Raw genomic sequence first — 16,915 nt, 5'->3', positions numbered from 1 at the left:
TCTAAAACATGAAAAATTGAAACACACAAAATGATTACAAATAAAATAAAATGACAAAAAGGAAATAAACTGAAAACAAACCTATGTACAAACAATTTGGAACACTACTTAGATTTGGTAAACCGGTTCCACGAGAGTGACTTCTTCAGACTGGGTCATCCTCTCTATGTAGTGTTTCAGTCATTGGCCATTTACTTTGAATTCTCTCCCATCAGTTGGGTCTATGACCTCAACAGCACCGTTGGGAAAGATAGATTTCACAACATATGGGCCAGTCCACCTTGATCTCAGCTTGCCAAGGTGGATATGCAGACGAGAGTCATAAAGATGTACTTGTTGGTTTGGCTCAAATTCTTTTCTTATGATCTGCTTGTCATGTACCACTTTTATTTTAGCCTTGTAGATCCTAGAGTTGTCATAAGCATCGTTTCTTAACTCTTCAATTGCTGACAACTGAAGCTTACGTTTGAGTCCTGCCGCCTCGAGAACAAAATTGAGGCTTTTAACTGCCCAATAAGCTTTGTGTTCTAGCTCAACAGGAAGGTGGCATGTTTTACCATAGACTAGCCTATAAGGATACATACCAAGTTGAGTTTTGTAAGCAGTGTGGTATGCCCAGAGAGCATCGAGAAGTCGTGAGGACCAATATTTGCGGTCAAGATTAACCGTCTTTTCTAAAATTTGCTTAATTTCTCGGTTGGCTAACTCCGCTTGGCCATTTGTTTGTGGGTGATAAGGCAATGCAATCTTATGAATTACACCATATTTTTGCATTAAGGTCTCGAAAGAATAGTTGCAAAAATGAGTGCCTTGATCACTTATGATAGCGCGAGGTGTGACAAACCTAGATAACACATTTTCCTTTAAGAATTTCACAATAGTTATGTTATCATTATTTCGACAAGGCACAACTTCCACCCATTTTGAGACATAGTCTATGGCGAGGAGAATGTAAAGGTAGCCAGAAGAAGGTGGAAATGGTCCCATAAAGTCTATCCCCCAACAATCGAATATTTCTATTACAAGAATAGGGTTTAATGGAATCATATATCGTCGGGACAGGGCACCTAATTTCTGTTATATTATTTCATATAATATAATATTAGATTAAATAATGTGACAAAATGTGATTTGTCACACCTTGTAACATATTATTGAGAGTCATAAAATTGGACACGTGTGTGTGCCTAAATGTGACATATTTTGGAGTTACAAAATCAGTTACAAATTTATAACTCCCAAATATTACCCAATAATGTGTATATTATATGTTACACATTTGAGATTGGATTTCATAAAGCCATATGAGAAATGGCTGATAGAGATGTGATTTTAACTCTCATATTGTGTATGGAAGTTACAAAATCAAGTGGGAATAAATTGGAGCGTTTTTTAAAAAAACTAAAAAATTGGTTGCTGAAAATGACCAAGGGCTGCGACGCTTGAACAAGGGCCGCGACCCTAGTGGCTGATAGCTTCATACAAATTCGATTTTTATCCAATTTTGAACATTTCCAACAGCCAAGTAACTCCAAAATCTCTATTTTAATTCCATAAAACATCCAATTAATCATTGGTAACAACCATGGGGGTTGGTGGAATTTGAAATTCAAAGGGTGTCTCAAAACTCTATAAATAGGAGCCTAATGCTCACTTGTAAGACACACCATTTTTCATCCACAAAATACTTGGCTGAAAAATACACCTTGAGGCTTGATTATTCCAGAGAGCTATTTCCTTGAGAGATCCCTTAGTGCTTAGAGAATAGGGGGAAATAAGCTTTTGGACAAAGGTCTTGAACCTTGTTCAAGTTGGTGATCCCCACTACTCTACACTTTGGTTGTGTGAGAGTTTGTTTGTGTTTTCATTCTTTTGATCTTGTTGATCTTATTTACTTGTATTATTATAGTTTTGAGTTTGTAATCTTGTTCTCCTACATCTTTCTAGTTACTTGTATTTTGAGTAATTGAGTTGTAATATTTATTTAATCAATTACCTTGTCTATTGTATTTTTGCATAGAGTTGTATATTGGTTTTTCCATATTTCCATTAAGCAATAATATATATTCTCTAACAATCAAAAGCTTAGTTTCCTTTTCAATGGAAGGAGAAACCATGGAGATCAATGAGGATCCAACTTTGAAAAGATGGTAAGATAAGGTAATGCTCTTCTTTGGTTTTCTTAGAAGATCTAATGGCTTTCTTATAGTGATAGAAATGAGAAGAAGAAAATGTTATAAATGAGGTTCATTGTTTTCTAATCTCCTTTGTTTTTCAAATATAGTGGTTAGATTAGAAGATAATTCAATATGTTGAGTTTTGTTATATGTGATTAATATGTAAATAATCTAGTAGATTATTGGGTAATATGATAAGCATGTTATAGAATTGTCTTATTATGAGATAATGATAAATTATTGAGATGACAATTTATGGGTTTTATATGACATGCCTATATATTGATTTTGTGAATCAATAGAATATATCAATATGTGGATATGTGAATTATTGTATGATCTTTGTGATATATTTACAATATTATTATGAGATTAACAATGCATGCTAATATGATGGATATATGTTGACAAATTGTGTGAAATTTCTTTGAGACATAATTATGTTAATATATAAATGTATTTTGATATATACATGAGAATTATCATGATTATTATGGTGTGCCATATAATATGACTATTAAGGTGATAATAATATAAATATGTTTATCATATATTATTGAAATGTGATGAGTTACCATTTATTTGGTAAATAAAGAGAATTATTTGAGAAATTAAATTTCTCATTTAAGTGTTGACCATCTCATTTTATGAGATAAGAAAAGATGAACCTAAGAGGGTTACATCTTTTAATGGTTGCGTCTTGCCATTGCAAGAAAAATGGATCAAGGTTGATAAAAAAATTGTGGGATGACATATTGACTCAATAGACTTATAGTCTAAAGAATTGTCAAAAGAGAAAATATTTGAGAATTATTTAGTGACAATAATTCTTAAATATTGAATATCTCAATGAGGAGACATTTCAAAATTGGAGAAGCAATTTTGAATATTTACACCAATGGTGAATAAAAGAGAACTTTATTCATTTTGGTTAAAGATGGTGATATATTTAAATTAATCTCAACGAGGAAATAATTTTAAATAAAAACATAAGAAATCAAAGTGTTTAAATAAATCAATGAGGGTTTATTTTCTTTGATTTAAAGTGTTTAAAAATTGACATCTTCATTTTGATTTTGATGAGAAAATTAATGGATGTCAAATTGATGTCTTCAAAAGAATCTCAAAGAGACTCTTAAGAAATACACAAAAGTTGTTTAAGTGATTTTGAGATTATTTAGACAACAAAAAAAAATAAAAATTTGTGATTATTTGTTTGAGAAATTCTCACATTACATTTGTGTTCACATTTTATTTTGTGAAATATATAAAAGAAAGCAACCAAGTGAAAGTTACTTTCAAATAAGTGTTTCTTGCTTTAGCAAGTAAATAAATCAAGATAACATTGAGGATTTTATCTTGATCTATTGAGAGTTTATCATGTGGCATAGATGACTCGTGATGAACTTTGAGAATCATAGGTCTAGATTTATCTTGGAGGATAAATGACTTATTAGAAATGAAGAGTGTGGATGCCAAAAATCCACCAAGAAAAAAATCCCCAGTACATGGTTAAAATACAAGGCTAAAGGTCACTTAGTCAGATTATCAGGCTCATACCTACAAGTCTTGTGAAACCGAGAGATTGTCCCAAGGGAAGCATCACCTTGTGAGCCGTGAAGTATGGCCTTGCTAGGCTAAGAGGCCAAGCTACGCGTCACAAGAGGGCAGGTGCACAAGGGCCTCGCGCCATGCACCCCTCGGCCACGCACCAAGGGCCTCGCGCCATGCATCCCTCGGCCACGTACCAAGGGCCTCGCGGCAAGGGCCTCACGCCTTGCACGTCCGAAGCCTTGCACCAACCTACAGCCTCGCCTAGCGAGGCCAAGGGCCTCGCACCTCGCACCTCGCACCTCGCACACCCTGAGGACTCGCGCGCGCATAGCCTCGCGACATAACTAGGGGCTTGCGCCAAGGGTTGTGCGTCATGGCCTCACTCCAAGAGACTCGGGCGCCCACGACCTCGCGACACCAGTAGGGCCTCGCGCCAAGGACTGTGAGTCATGGCCTCGCCCAGGCGCCATCTCGCGAGGGTGCTCCTCCGGCCTCGCGCCTCATGCTCCTACAGCCTTGCGCCTCATGCAGCCACGGTCTCGCGCCTCACACGACCACGACCCTTGCCTTACCTAGGTGCCGTCTCGCGCGCCTAGGGGCCTCGCCTCGCATGACCACCCATCACAAGGATTACTGGGGGTGTCCCGACGAAGGCATCACGAGACACCTCTCGGCTCATTTTCATGGAACCATCCCGCAAGGTCCATAACTTCCAAGCACCTTAGAATAATGTATAAGGGTACATTGGAGGTGCCTCGTAGCGATTCACACCAAGTTAGACGGAGTACGGACGCTGAGCCCTTGTCAGACAAGTAGTGGCCGTACAAGTGAAGTACTTGCTACGGTCCACACCAGACATCCTCTAACACTCGTACTCAGTAGGTAGTGGAGACATCCCCACAGATTCTGACCATGTACTGGAGCCGACACCACTACCCCTGAAACCACTCTCTTGGTAATGTATTCATGTACCATCTGGTCCCCTGGACCACCATGTATCAGGGGCCATTAGAGCCCACTATAAAAGTAATCTCACTTCCACTTGGAAGGGGGTTGGAAAATTCATTGTATTCAGAGGCTATTGAGAAATATACAAGGGCTTGCTCCATTGTTGATTTGTCTTTACTTTTCCTTAAAGTTTATTCTAAGTTCTTATATAAACATCACCTGACTTATCTTTGAGTTTTCCGATCTAATTTCGTTGACGAGATTTCACCATCAACAGTTTGGCGCCGTCTGTGGGAAGAACAAGCATCAGGCCAACGTTCTCTCATCACTTCCAACATAGAAAGATGCTAAGACGTTCAAAACACCTACGACAAATGCAAGATGATGAAGTTCGTTGGGATGGAGTAGAGTGGAGGGCTTCCAAGAAAGACCCCCCTCCGCCTAAGCATGGAGGTAGACCAGAGGAACCTTTCCCCTCAGGGGAGGAGAAGGAAGCATCGTCCCCAGCTATCTGGCCCGATGGAGGTCATTCAGAGCTGCTGATGTATCCACTTAACCGGCCCCCGTTGACACCACGCTCGGGCCACCAAGACCCAGGTCCCTCGATGCACTGGCCAGGCAAGGGTCCCGGGTACTCTCGGTAAGTTCCAGCTCAAGGACTCGCTCCTACAAGGATGAGATTCACGAGTTGCATAAAAAGACTCGAAGGCTGGAAACCACGATAGAGAACATGAAGGAGGTTTTAAAAAACCTACTGCAAGGAAAGTCAAACATACCCCTCCCTAAGCGTAAAGAGAAGGAGCATGAAAAAGGGGAAAACATTATCCCCATAGACGAGGGGGGAACCCAATTTTTAACCAGTAAAACCCCCCAGATAAAGTACCATGGGGGACCTAGCCCGACGAAATGTCCCCAGGAGCAAAGGCGGAGGGAAGATGACGGTCATAAGAACGAGGCCGAAGTCTCCTCAAAAGAGGCGCCCCCTGGCCTAAGAAAAGAGCTCATGGGAAGAGGTCAGAAGTAAGATACGCACCCCCTGCGGTTCCCCTAAGGAACACAACCAAGACAAGGGATCAGCCCAAGAACCCGCAAGACTCCTTATGCAAAAAGAAGAGGGGACTAGACACCAAAATACGAAGCCCACGAGGCAAGATCACTACTGCACTCGCCCTTCACAAGGGAGATCCAGGCTGAGCAAATGCCCATTGGCTTCAGGGAGCCTCGCATGACTCCGTACGAGGGTACTACAGACCCAAAATATCACTTAGACTCCTTCAATAACTTGATGAGGTTAAGAGGGGTCAACAACAGGGCAAAGTGTCATTGCTTTGCCGTTACGCTTAAAGGAGCGGCGTACAAGTGGTTCAAGAGGTTAAGGCCAGGAACAATCGAGTCATGGCAACAATTCTTTGATGAATTTCTTTAGCAACACCATGCAGCCTGTGATTACGTCATGCCAACTACCAGCCTCGCTAACATAAAACAAGGTGAGAATGAAAGTCTGAAGGACTACATCCATAGGTTCAGTATAGAAGCAACAATGGTGGGAGGTTTAACCAAAGCGGAGCACAAGATGGCTATTACAGCTGGAGTTCGTCCAGGAAGCAAGTTGTGGGGTAACATGCTCAAAAGAGAAGTTTCAAATTTGGATAACTTCGAGAGAGAGCACAGAAGTACATATGTGTGGAAGAGGGCCATAAGAACTTCTATGTTGAAGAAAGCGAACCTTCCTCCAGTTGCCCTACTACCAATAGGTCTGAAGATTCCATATAGAAGGGGGGGTCATGCTAGAGGGGTCGCTGACCAAGTTTGAGATTGAACGAAGACCATCTAGCCATGAAAGTCCCGACCCGAGGGGAGATCATCTCAAAAATTCCAAAAAGGGTCTCAAAAGTAGACGCCACCAAAAAGGGTCTCCAAAGTAGACACTTGCAAAAATGGTCTCAAAAGTAGACGCTAGCAAAAAGGGTCTCAAAGTAGACGCTTGCAAAAAGGATCTCAAAGAAGATGCTTGCAAAAAGGGTCTCAAAGAAGACGCTTGCAAAAAGGGTCTCAAAGAAGACGCTTGCAAAAATAGTACTATGCCAAATGACGAGAAAGACGCTTCTCGCAAGAAATAATAAGCGCGCGCAAAAATAGATAAAAGGATAGCTAGAACCCAAAGGGTCCACATATCCTTATAGATACAACCAAGGTGCACCGAAGAGAGACCTATCGAACCCCCTTTCGTGTGGGCTCCAAAGGACCTCGAGCATGAAAAATACAAAAAAAAAAAAGAGAAAAAAATATAATAGAAAATAAAAAGGAAGAGAAGAGTCTACAAGAACGCCTAAAGGCCTCCCTATAGACTGGGGGGCAAGTGTGGATGCCAATAATCCACCAAGAAAAAAATCCCCAGTACATGGTTAAAAGACAAGGCTAAAGGTCACTTAGTCAGATTATCAGGCTCAGACCTACAAGTCTTGAGAAACCGGGAGATTGTCCCAAGGGAAGCATCACCTTGTGAGTCGTGAAGTATGGCCTTGCTAGGCTAAGAGGCCAAGCTACGCGTCACAAGAGGGTAGGTGCACAAGGGCCTCACGGCAAGGGCCTCGCGCCATGCATCCCTCGGCCATGCACCAAGGGCCTCGCGGCAAGGGCCTCGCGCCTTGCACGTCCGAAGCCTTGCACCAACCTACAGCCTCGCACCTCGCACACCCAGAGGTCTCGCGTGCACATAGCCTCGCGGCATAACCAGGGGCTCGCACCAAGGGTTGTGCGTCATGGCCTCGCTCCAAGAGACCCGGGCGCCCACAACCTCGCGACACCAGCAGGGCCTTGCGCCAAGGACTATGCGTCATGGCCTCGCCTAGGCGCCATCTCGCGCGGGTGCTCCTCTGGCCTCGCGCCTCATGCAGCCACGACCTTGCGTCTCATGCTCCTACGGCCTCGCGCCTCATGCAGCCACGGTCTCGCACCTCACACGGCCACGTCCTTCGCCTCACCTAGGTGCCGTCTCGCGTGCCTAGGGTCCTCGCCTCGCATGACCACCCATCACAAGGATTGCTGGGGGTGTCCCGACGAAGGCATCACGAGACACCTCTCGGCTCATTTTCATGGAACCATCCCGCAAGGTCCATAACTTCCAAGCACCTTAGAATAATGTATAAGGGTACATTGGAGGTGCCTCGTAGCGATTCACACTAAGTTAGACGGAGTACGGACACTGAGCCCCTGTCAGACAAGTAGTGGCCGTACAAGTGAAGTACTTGCTACGGTCCACACCAGACATCCTCTGACACTCGTACTCAGTAGGCAGTGGAGACATACCCACGAATTCTGACCATGTACTGGAGCCGAAACCACTACCCCTGAAACCACTCTCCTGGTAATGTATTCATGTACCATCTGGTCCCCTGGACCACCATGTATCAGGGGCCATTAGAGCCCACTATAAAAGTAATCTCACTTCCACTTGAAAGGGGGTTGGAAAATTCATTGTATTCAGAGGCTATTGAGAAATAGACAAGGACTTGCTCCATTGTTGATCTGTGTTTACTTTTCCTTAAAGTTTATTCTAAGTTCTTATATAAATATCACCTGACTTATCTTTGAGTTTTCCGATCTAATTTCGTTGACGAGATTTCACCGTCAACAAAGAGATTTCTATTTTAAAGTGATATTTTATTATCACTATGTGAGAAACGTGGGGGTGATGCTCCATAGTTAATCAATTTATTTTGTTGTTAATTAATTGATTAATTTGGTCATCCTATCAAATAGGTGATTTGGAATTCCACATTCTAAATCACATTGGCTATATATGTATAGAATGGATAAATCTAGACATGCTTGGTGTCTAAAGTTACTGTTTGTAATATTTTGATTCAAGAAGGAATCAATTTAAAACATAAAGGAGAATTTTAGAAACAAAGAGATTTCTAAAATTAATATTCAAATGTTTGTCTTGGATATTAAACTATAAAATAGTGGGGGTGTTGACTATGGTCAAAATCACTATTTTAAAGGGGTAACTATTTTAATCAAACTATGGCTAGCAACAAAGTTTTAATAAATAATGAGATTGTCTAAGTATGCATACATGAGAAAAGAAATGATTCAAATGGTATCATTTCTACATCTCAAGGGTGGGACTTAGACTCCCTAAAGAGATTCATGGTTGATGGTAACCTATCTTAATACTAGTAACCAAACTAGTATTAGGTTCAATTGGTAATAACAAGTCGCGGCCCTAGTGGCTGACAGCTTCATACAAATTCGGTTTTTATCCAATTTTGAACGTTTCCAACAGCCCAGTAACTCCCAAATCTCTATTTTAATTCCATAAAACATCCAATTAATCATTGGTAATAGCCATGGGGGTTGGTGGAATTTGAAATTCAAAAGGTGTCTCAAAACTCTATAAATAGGAGCCTAATGCTCACTTGTAAGACACACCATTTTTCATCCACAAAATACTTGGCTGAAAAATACACCTTGAGGCTTGATTATTCCAGAGAGCTATTTCCTTGAGAGATCCCTTAGTGCTTAGAGAATAGGGGGAAATAAGCTTTTGGACAAAGGTCTTGAACCTTGTTCAAGTTGGTGATCCCCACTACTCTACACTTTGGTTGTGTGAGAGTTTGTTTGTGTTTTCATTCTTTTGATCTTGTTGATCTTATTTACTTGTATTATTATTGTTTTGAGTTTGTAATCTTGTTCTCCTACATCTTTCTAGTTACTTGTATTTTGAGCAATTGAGTTGTAATATTTATTTAATCAATTACCTGGTCTATTGTATTTTTGCATAGAGTTGTATATTGGTTTTTCCATATTTCCATTGAGCAATAATATATATTCTCTAACAATTTCTGACACCTTTCACATGATCGAAAAAATTTGTTAGTGTCTTTGAACAAAGTGAGCCAATAAAGACCACACTGTAAGATTTTTCCATCAGTCTTTTTCATAGAAAAATGACCACCACAAGCTTCATTATGACAAAAGTGAAGAACACTAAAAATTTCATCATCTGGAATGTAACGTCTCATAATTTGGTCGGGGCAATACTTGAAAATATATGGGTCGTCCCAATAGAAGTTATGAACCTCGACCAAAAATTTACGTTTATCTTGTGCACTCCATGCAGGTTGAAGTTCGCCAGTCACTAAGTAATTAACGATATGAGCGTACCATGGCAACTTAGTGACTGCGAAGAGATGTTCATCAAGGAAGTCAGCTCGAATGGCTGGGCCATCAGCGGAATCAGAAAATTCAAGACGAGATAAGTGGTCCGCTACCACGTTTTCAACTCCTTTCTTGTCTTTTATGGTCAGATCAAATTCCTGTAACAGAAGGATCCACCTAATTAAATGTGCCTTAGCATCCTTTTTGGAAAGGAGGTATTTTAAGGCAGAATGGTCTGTAAAGACTGTGATAGGTGAACCAATCAGGTAGGAATGAAACTTGTCAAGTGTGAATACTACAGCAAGTAACTCTTTCTCAGTGGTAGAATAGTTCATTTGAGCACTGTTAAGAGTTCTACTTGCGTAATAAACAACGAAGGGCTTCCCTTCCCTTCTTTGACCTAAGACGCCCCCTATAGCATAATTGCTAGCATCATACATGACTTCGAACGGTAAGTTCCAATCTGGTGGCTGAATGATAGGGGCGGAAGTGAGTTTTGCAAATAGCGTTCGGAAAGATTCCTCACACTCAGGTGTCCAACTGAACACAACATCTTTTGCTAGGAGGTTTGACAAAGGGCGAGCAATTATCGAGAAATTTTGTATGAACCTCCTATAGAACCCTGCATGCCCAAGAAAAGATCGAATGTCTTTAACAGTCTTGGGGGTGGGCAGCTTTGATATGAGTTCAATCTTTGATTGATCAACCTCAATTCCTCGTTCCGATATGACATACCCCAAGACTATGCCTGATGGCACCATGAAATGACACTTTTCCCAATTGAGTACCAAGCCCTTTTCTTTGCAACATTTAAGCACAGACTCTAAATTGAGAAGGCTTGACTCAAAGGAATCTCCAAAGACTGTCAAATCATCCATGAATACTTCCATACATTTCTCGATCATATCACTAAATATGCTCATCATGCATCGCTGGAAAGTGGCTGAAGCATTGCACAGGCCAAATGGCATGCGCCAAAAGGAAAAAGTACCAAAAGGACAAGTGAATGTGGTCTTATCCTGGTCTTCTAAGGTAATCTCGATTTGGTAATACCCTGAATAACCATCGAGAAAACTATAGAAAGGATGACCTGCCACACGTTCCAATATTTGATCGATGAATGGAAGTGGAAAATGATCTTTGCGGGTGGTTGCATTTAATTTTCTATAATCAATGCACATGCGCCACCCAGTTGTGACCTTGGTAGGAACAAGTTCCCCTTTTTCATTTTGTACCACTGTTACCCCAGATTTCTTGGGAACAACCTGAGTTGGGCTGACCCATTTACTGTCAGCAACATGATAGATTATGCCAGAATCCAGAAGTTTCAAGACTTCAGTTTTTACTACTTCCTTCATCGTTGGGTTCAATCTTCTTTGAGGGTCACGACGTGGTACAACCCCGTCTTCCAATTGAATGTGATGGGAGGAAATTAAAGGACTAATACCTTTGATGTCAGCTATCATCCATCCTAATGCATCTCTTTGTTCTTGCAACACATTGATGACTTGGCGCTCTTGTGTGGCATTGATCTTGGAGGATATTATGACAGGAAAAGTGTTATCAGATCCTAGGAAAACATGCTTAAGACCCTCGGGAAGTTGTGCCAACTTTAGTTGAGGAGCTTGTTCAATAGATGGTTTTGGTGTTTCTCGATCTTGAGGGAGTTCCTCAAAGATTTGATTCCAAAACATGGTTCTTCTAGCCCGTGAGTGTTTGAAGATTTCAGGGTTGATTTTAGACTCATCGGGCTCCAAGCTTTCTGAAATTTGGAAGAGGTGATTAAAATTATTAGACGTGTATTTTGCTTTGACCTCTTCTGAAATAAGTGTATCGATCAGATATGATTGGAAACACTCATCGTTATCAGGTGGTTGTTTGCCGATGTGGAAAACATTCACTTCTTGAGTCATGTTCCCGAAATAGATTTTCATGAGACCATTCTTATAGTTAATGAGTGCATTTGCTGTTGCGAGGAAATGTCTACTGAGAATGATGGGAATTTTGGACTCTATACTCACTTCAGATTGAGTGTCCAAGATGAGAAAATCAACAGGGTAATAGAATTTTTCAATTTGAATCAGAACGTCTTCTACTGTTCCCCGAGGTTTCTTAACTGATCAATCGGCCAATTGTAGCACCACAGATGTGGGCTTGAGTTCTCCTAGACCTAATTGCAAGTATATTGAATATGGCATGAGATTTACACTTGGTCCTAAGTCTAGAAGGGCTTGACCAAATTCCTGCTCCCCAATTTGACATGAGATGGTGGGACAACCAAGATCTTTGTACTTAGGCAGTGTCTTGCAGTCAATTACCACGCTAGCTTGTTCCGCCAAGAATGTAGTTTTCTTGACATGGTGCTTTCTTTTAACGGTGCATAAATCCTTGATAACCTTTGCATAAGCCGACACTTGTTTGATCACATGCAACAATGGCAAGTTGATCTTCACTTGTGTTAAAGGGTCTAGGATTTCACCATGATTTTCCAGTACCTTTCCAGTGGATTTCAAAGATTGAGGAAAGGGTGCCTTTACTGGAATGCTTATTGGCACGTCATCATCTGGAGCGGGCATTGACGTACGCATTGTCTTAGTTAACGTTGAAACTGTACTTTGACCACTTCGAGTAGAGATGGCATTAACCTCTTTGAAATTTGTATCTGTAGAGGAGGAGGTTTGTGCCATGTGTTGCCCTTTTTGATGGATTAGAGGTTGAGTGGGAAGTCTACCATGCTCTTGAATCGCCAAAGTAGTGTTTAGCTTTGTCATTTGGATTTTCATGTCTTTCATTTCCTCTACCATTTGAGTGAAACAAGATTTGAGCTCTTGAGTTGAGGCTATTTGAGTTTGCACAAGCATTTGCAAAGTATTCTCAATAGAATTACTTGATTGCATGTTATTTTGAGGAGCAATGTATGATTTTGGTGGTTTATGCTGCTCAGGCCTCCATTGGCTCCCAGATGCTTGGTTTGAATCCTTCTAGCTAAAATTTGGATGGTTGCGCCAACCGGGATTGTAAGTGTTTGAGAAAGGGTTATAAGGCTTCTTGTAATCCCTTAAAGCATTGCATTGTTCCTCATTTCCTCCTCTTAACTCACCAAGAGTTGGGCACTCTTGCGGTTGATGTTCCGTCCCTCCACATATGAAGCATGGATCCCGTGTCTCTACCTTTGCAGCCATATGGATTCCTCTACCTTCTTGAGATTTGAAAGCCTCGAATTGTTGTCTCAATGATTCAATTTGGCTTTTGACGTTGTCATCTTCCTTTAATTGGTAGATTCCAGTTGATCGTGGCTTGTCCATAGGCTTCGGTCCATTCCATGTGTAGGACTTTTTACCAAGATCGTTGAGGTACTCGAAAGCTTCATCGGGATCTTTTTAAAGGAATTCACCATTGCACATCATTTGCACGAATTGTCTTTGTCCGGTTGTGAGACCATCATAAAAATAGTTGATCAGACGCCAGCTTTCGTATCAATGATGTGGGCATTGATTTATCAAATCTCTAAACCTCTCCCAGACTTGTTGGAAAGTTTCATGGTCTTTTTGGATGAAGGTAGAGATTTGCCTCTTAAGGCTGCTAGTCTTAAGGGGCGGGAAATATTTGGCAAAGAATGCTTTTGTCATTTCCTCCCATGTTCCGATAGATCTAGGCCTTAAGGAATACAACCAGCTTTTTGCTTTGTCTTTGAGAGAGAAAGGAAAAAATTTCAATCTCACAATGTTGGTGACATCAGCTCGGTTGTTGAATGTAGCCACCACCTCTTTGAATTCCCGTATATGCACGTACAGACTCTCATTTTCCAACCCATGGAAGTTTGGTAAGAGGTTAATCATGCCGTGTTTGAAATTGAAATTTGGCATATTGTCGGGATACATTATGCATGAAGGTGTGGCTGTACGTGTAGGATGTAAATAATCCTGTAGCGTTCTTGGTTGGACTTCATCTTGTTGAGCCATCGTGGGTGGTTCAGGAAGTCTTGGTGAATCGAGAGTGTTTGAACGAATGGAAGAAAACGACGAACTAGAAGAGTTTTCTAAAGTTTCTACTTGTTGTCTCACGAATCTCCCTAGTGCGTCTCTATTTCGTGGCATAAATTTTTTATTTTATTTTGTAAGTATTATAAGCACAAATGTGTAATAATGTAATAAGTATACACCAAAAATGTTTCCAGGCCAATTGGGAAGGCTGCCAAGGTACCACTTTAGGCCCAAGAGCTTTTCTAGAATTCCCCGAGGTTCTTAGAAAAGATTGGAGGGTAACGCTAACACAAACCTTATTTAAGAACCAATTTTTCTAAGACAGAACAAGTTTGGTTTTTACTAATTTCCAAAATTACACAAATGTTCTCAATACTTTGTTTATTTTTTTTAAAAAAAATTATGATTTAAAATTTTATGCTTTTTTTTCGGAAAAAACCTAAATCTAGAAAATAAAATTCTAAACCTAAAAATAAAATAAAAAAAAGAATTGAATAAATAAAGATAAATAAAAATTACTAAGGAAAAATAAAATAAAAGAGAAATTAAAAAATTATACTACTTTGTTTTTTTTTAAATAGAAAAAAAAATTAATTTACTATGCAAACCTTTAATTGTAGAATTACCTCCCCGGCAACGGCACCAAAAATTGATATCGCTCAATAACTCCTAAGCAGTCATAGTAGTAATTGGGCTATGTCGTATCCACAGAGAGGTAAAATACAAGTAAAAAGAAAGATTATTAAATCAGAAATAATAAACTTTGAAATGATGTAACTTTGAAAAAGAATATAAACATTAAATAAACAAAATCGAGGAATTAGAATCAGAAAGAAAACATGGAAGGCATAAGTTTCATTCATGCAAACATATATATATTTTAATAAAATTGATTCATTATACTCAACTATAATTCTACACCATTAATTATAGTTGGAAAATATATATAATAAAGCTCACCTTAAAATATGTTCTTTAATTAAATTATACTAATTTCTAATTTTAAAAACCTATCATATTATATACCTTAGAGCGACAAAATACCAATGACAGAATACAGTAAAAAGCATATAATATAACAAATATCCTAAATTAAATTAAAAGTCTAAATTACATAAGAAGAGCATGCCTAGACTTATGTAAAAGATACTAATAAATTTAGAATAAAATAAATTTAATTGTAACAAATATATAGAAATGAAGAACAAAATAAAGAATCAATATATTAAAAATATAATGTGAAACATGAATTTTACTCTAGCCTTTCCACAAGAGAATTTAGCCTAAAATAGGCATTGTTTTCACTCAAAGTAATGTAAAAGAAATGAAAGAAAAATAAGAACAAAAATACTTTTCTCTCTCACTATACTCTCCACACTTAATTCCACCATTTGATGATTTTTTTCCCTACATTTGGTCCTCTATTTATAGTGAAAAAATGACACAAAATATGTTAAAATCGTGTACTCAAGAGTGGGAAAAATGGCTGCAAAGTAGGTGCAAAGTGGGACAAGTGGGAGACAAGTGCATTAGACACGTTGGCCACGTGTCAAGCTTTTGTTGGTTCGGCAGGCTGCGCGTCAGGTCGTGGGCAACAGCCGCCAGGCATGTGGGATGCGTGGCGACTTCTGGTGGGCTGCAGGTGGCGTCAGGTGGACTCGGCTTGGCTCCGTGCGGCTCGGCTGGAGGCGGCGGTGTGGCTCAGATGGACGAATGGCAGGCTGCCATGTGGCAACATGGGGGAGCCCATGTTGGCTTGGGCTTTGGCTGTTTGGGCTTAATTTTGGGCCATTCCATCTTCAAAAATGCCATTTTCTTCATGATTTCTTCAATTTTAATTCTTTCTTTTTCTTTGTGTCAAAATACATTTTATTTCCTGAAAATTAAACACAAATTAAATTAAAATTAATATTTTCAAATATAAAATATATGACAATTAATCCATGAAAATATTAATTAAAACTTAATTAATTTTACACTTTAAGACTAATAAAATGATATTTTTGAGCACTAATCAACCAGCACATCCCTCACCTCAGCCTGTCCCCGTCGTTTTGGATTTGGGGGCTCGCGAATGGAATCGCGCAGAGATGCGTGGATTGAGGTTGTGTTCGTCGATGGTACGACTGGGATGTTCTTGGCTGGGTTTCACAGAGGTGTGCGCCTAAGGTGGTGAGGGTGGTTGGGTTTCACGGAGGTGCGGCTGGGGTTTTCTTGGCAGGTGGTGAGGGTGGGTGGTCGGAGATGACGGTGGAGATGGTGAGGTAGTTGAGTGGAGGAGTGGCTGGGTTTCACGGAGGTGCGGCTGGGGTGCTCTTGGTGGTGAGGGTGGGTGGCCGGAGATGATGGTGGAGATGGTGAGGCAGCCGAGTGGAGGAGTTTTGGCTATGGTGGAGATGGTGAGGCGACTAGGGCAAAATCAAAGAGAAGATGTGGCTTGGCTGAATGAGTTTTGGCTATGTTAATTACCATAGTACCCCTCCTTTTGCTGTTTTTTTTTATTCATTTTGATTTTCAATATGGGATTAGTTTTCCCATAAACTAAGCTTTTGTTAATTAAATTTTCCCATACAAATTAAAAAAAGTTTAACTCCCATATTTTTGCACATTGATGGCTAAAAAGCCATATTTTTGAAAAATTCCCTTTTTTTAAAGTGTTACATTCATAATTTTGATTGTTTTATTTATTATAATTAATTGTATTTAATTCATCAAGTTTTAGAAAATTAGGGCATGAATGGTATGTCATTAGGATTCAATTTTATGATTCTAAAAACTAAAAATAAGTAGGACCCACAATAATCCATGATTAGTTAGTTATTTCCGAAAACAAAATCAAAATTTGATTTTAAACTTTTGCCTGTATAATTGAAAACGAGAAAACATCTTTTTCTCTATTTTTTTTAATTTTTCCCTAAGACTTGCTTCTATTGTGTGCTAGTATATATATATATATATGAGTGCACTTTTAATAGTTACTACACATGAATGACTACTTTAATATTAACCATTGGATTAAAATCAATGGTTCATATTTATAATATTTAATTAATATTTCTAAAAATATTTTTTTTTTCAAATTTTTGG

The 16,915-nt window shown here is 39.6% G+C and overlaps 1 non-coding gene across 1 annotated transcript; it reads left to right on the top strand.

Annotated features, from left to right (window-relative positions):
- Positions 1-13,319: 13,319 nt before the first annotated feature.
- Positions 13,320-13,426, top strand: LOC133833507 (small nucleolar RNA R71). Its single transcript, XR_009892884.1, has one exon. It is a non-coding gene; the product is annotated as a small nucleolar RNA R71 (small nucleolar RNA).
- The last annotated feature ends 3,489 nt before the right edge of the window (positions 13,427-16,915 follow it).

This window comes from Humulus lupulus, chromosome 4, assembly GCF_963169125.1.
Source record: "Humulus lupulus chromosome 4, drHumLupu1.1, whole genome shotgun sequence".
NCBI lineage: Eukaryota > Viridiplantae > Streptophyta > Magnoliopsida > Rosales > Cannabaceae > Humulus > Humulus lupulus.
The sequence above is the reverse complement of the archived record's forward strand: the minus strand, read 5'-3'. Positions and strand labels throughout refer to the sequence as shown.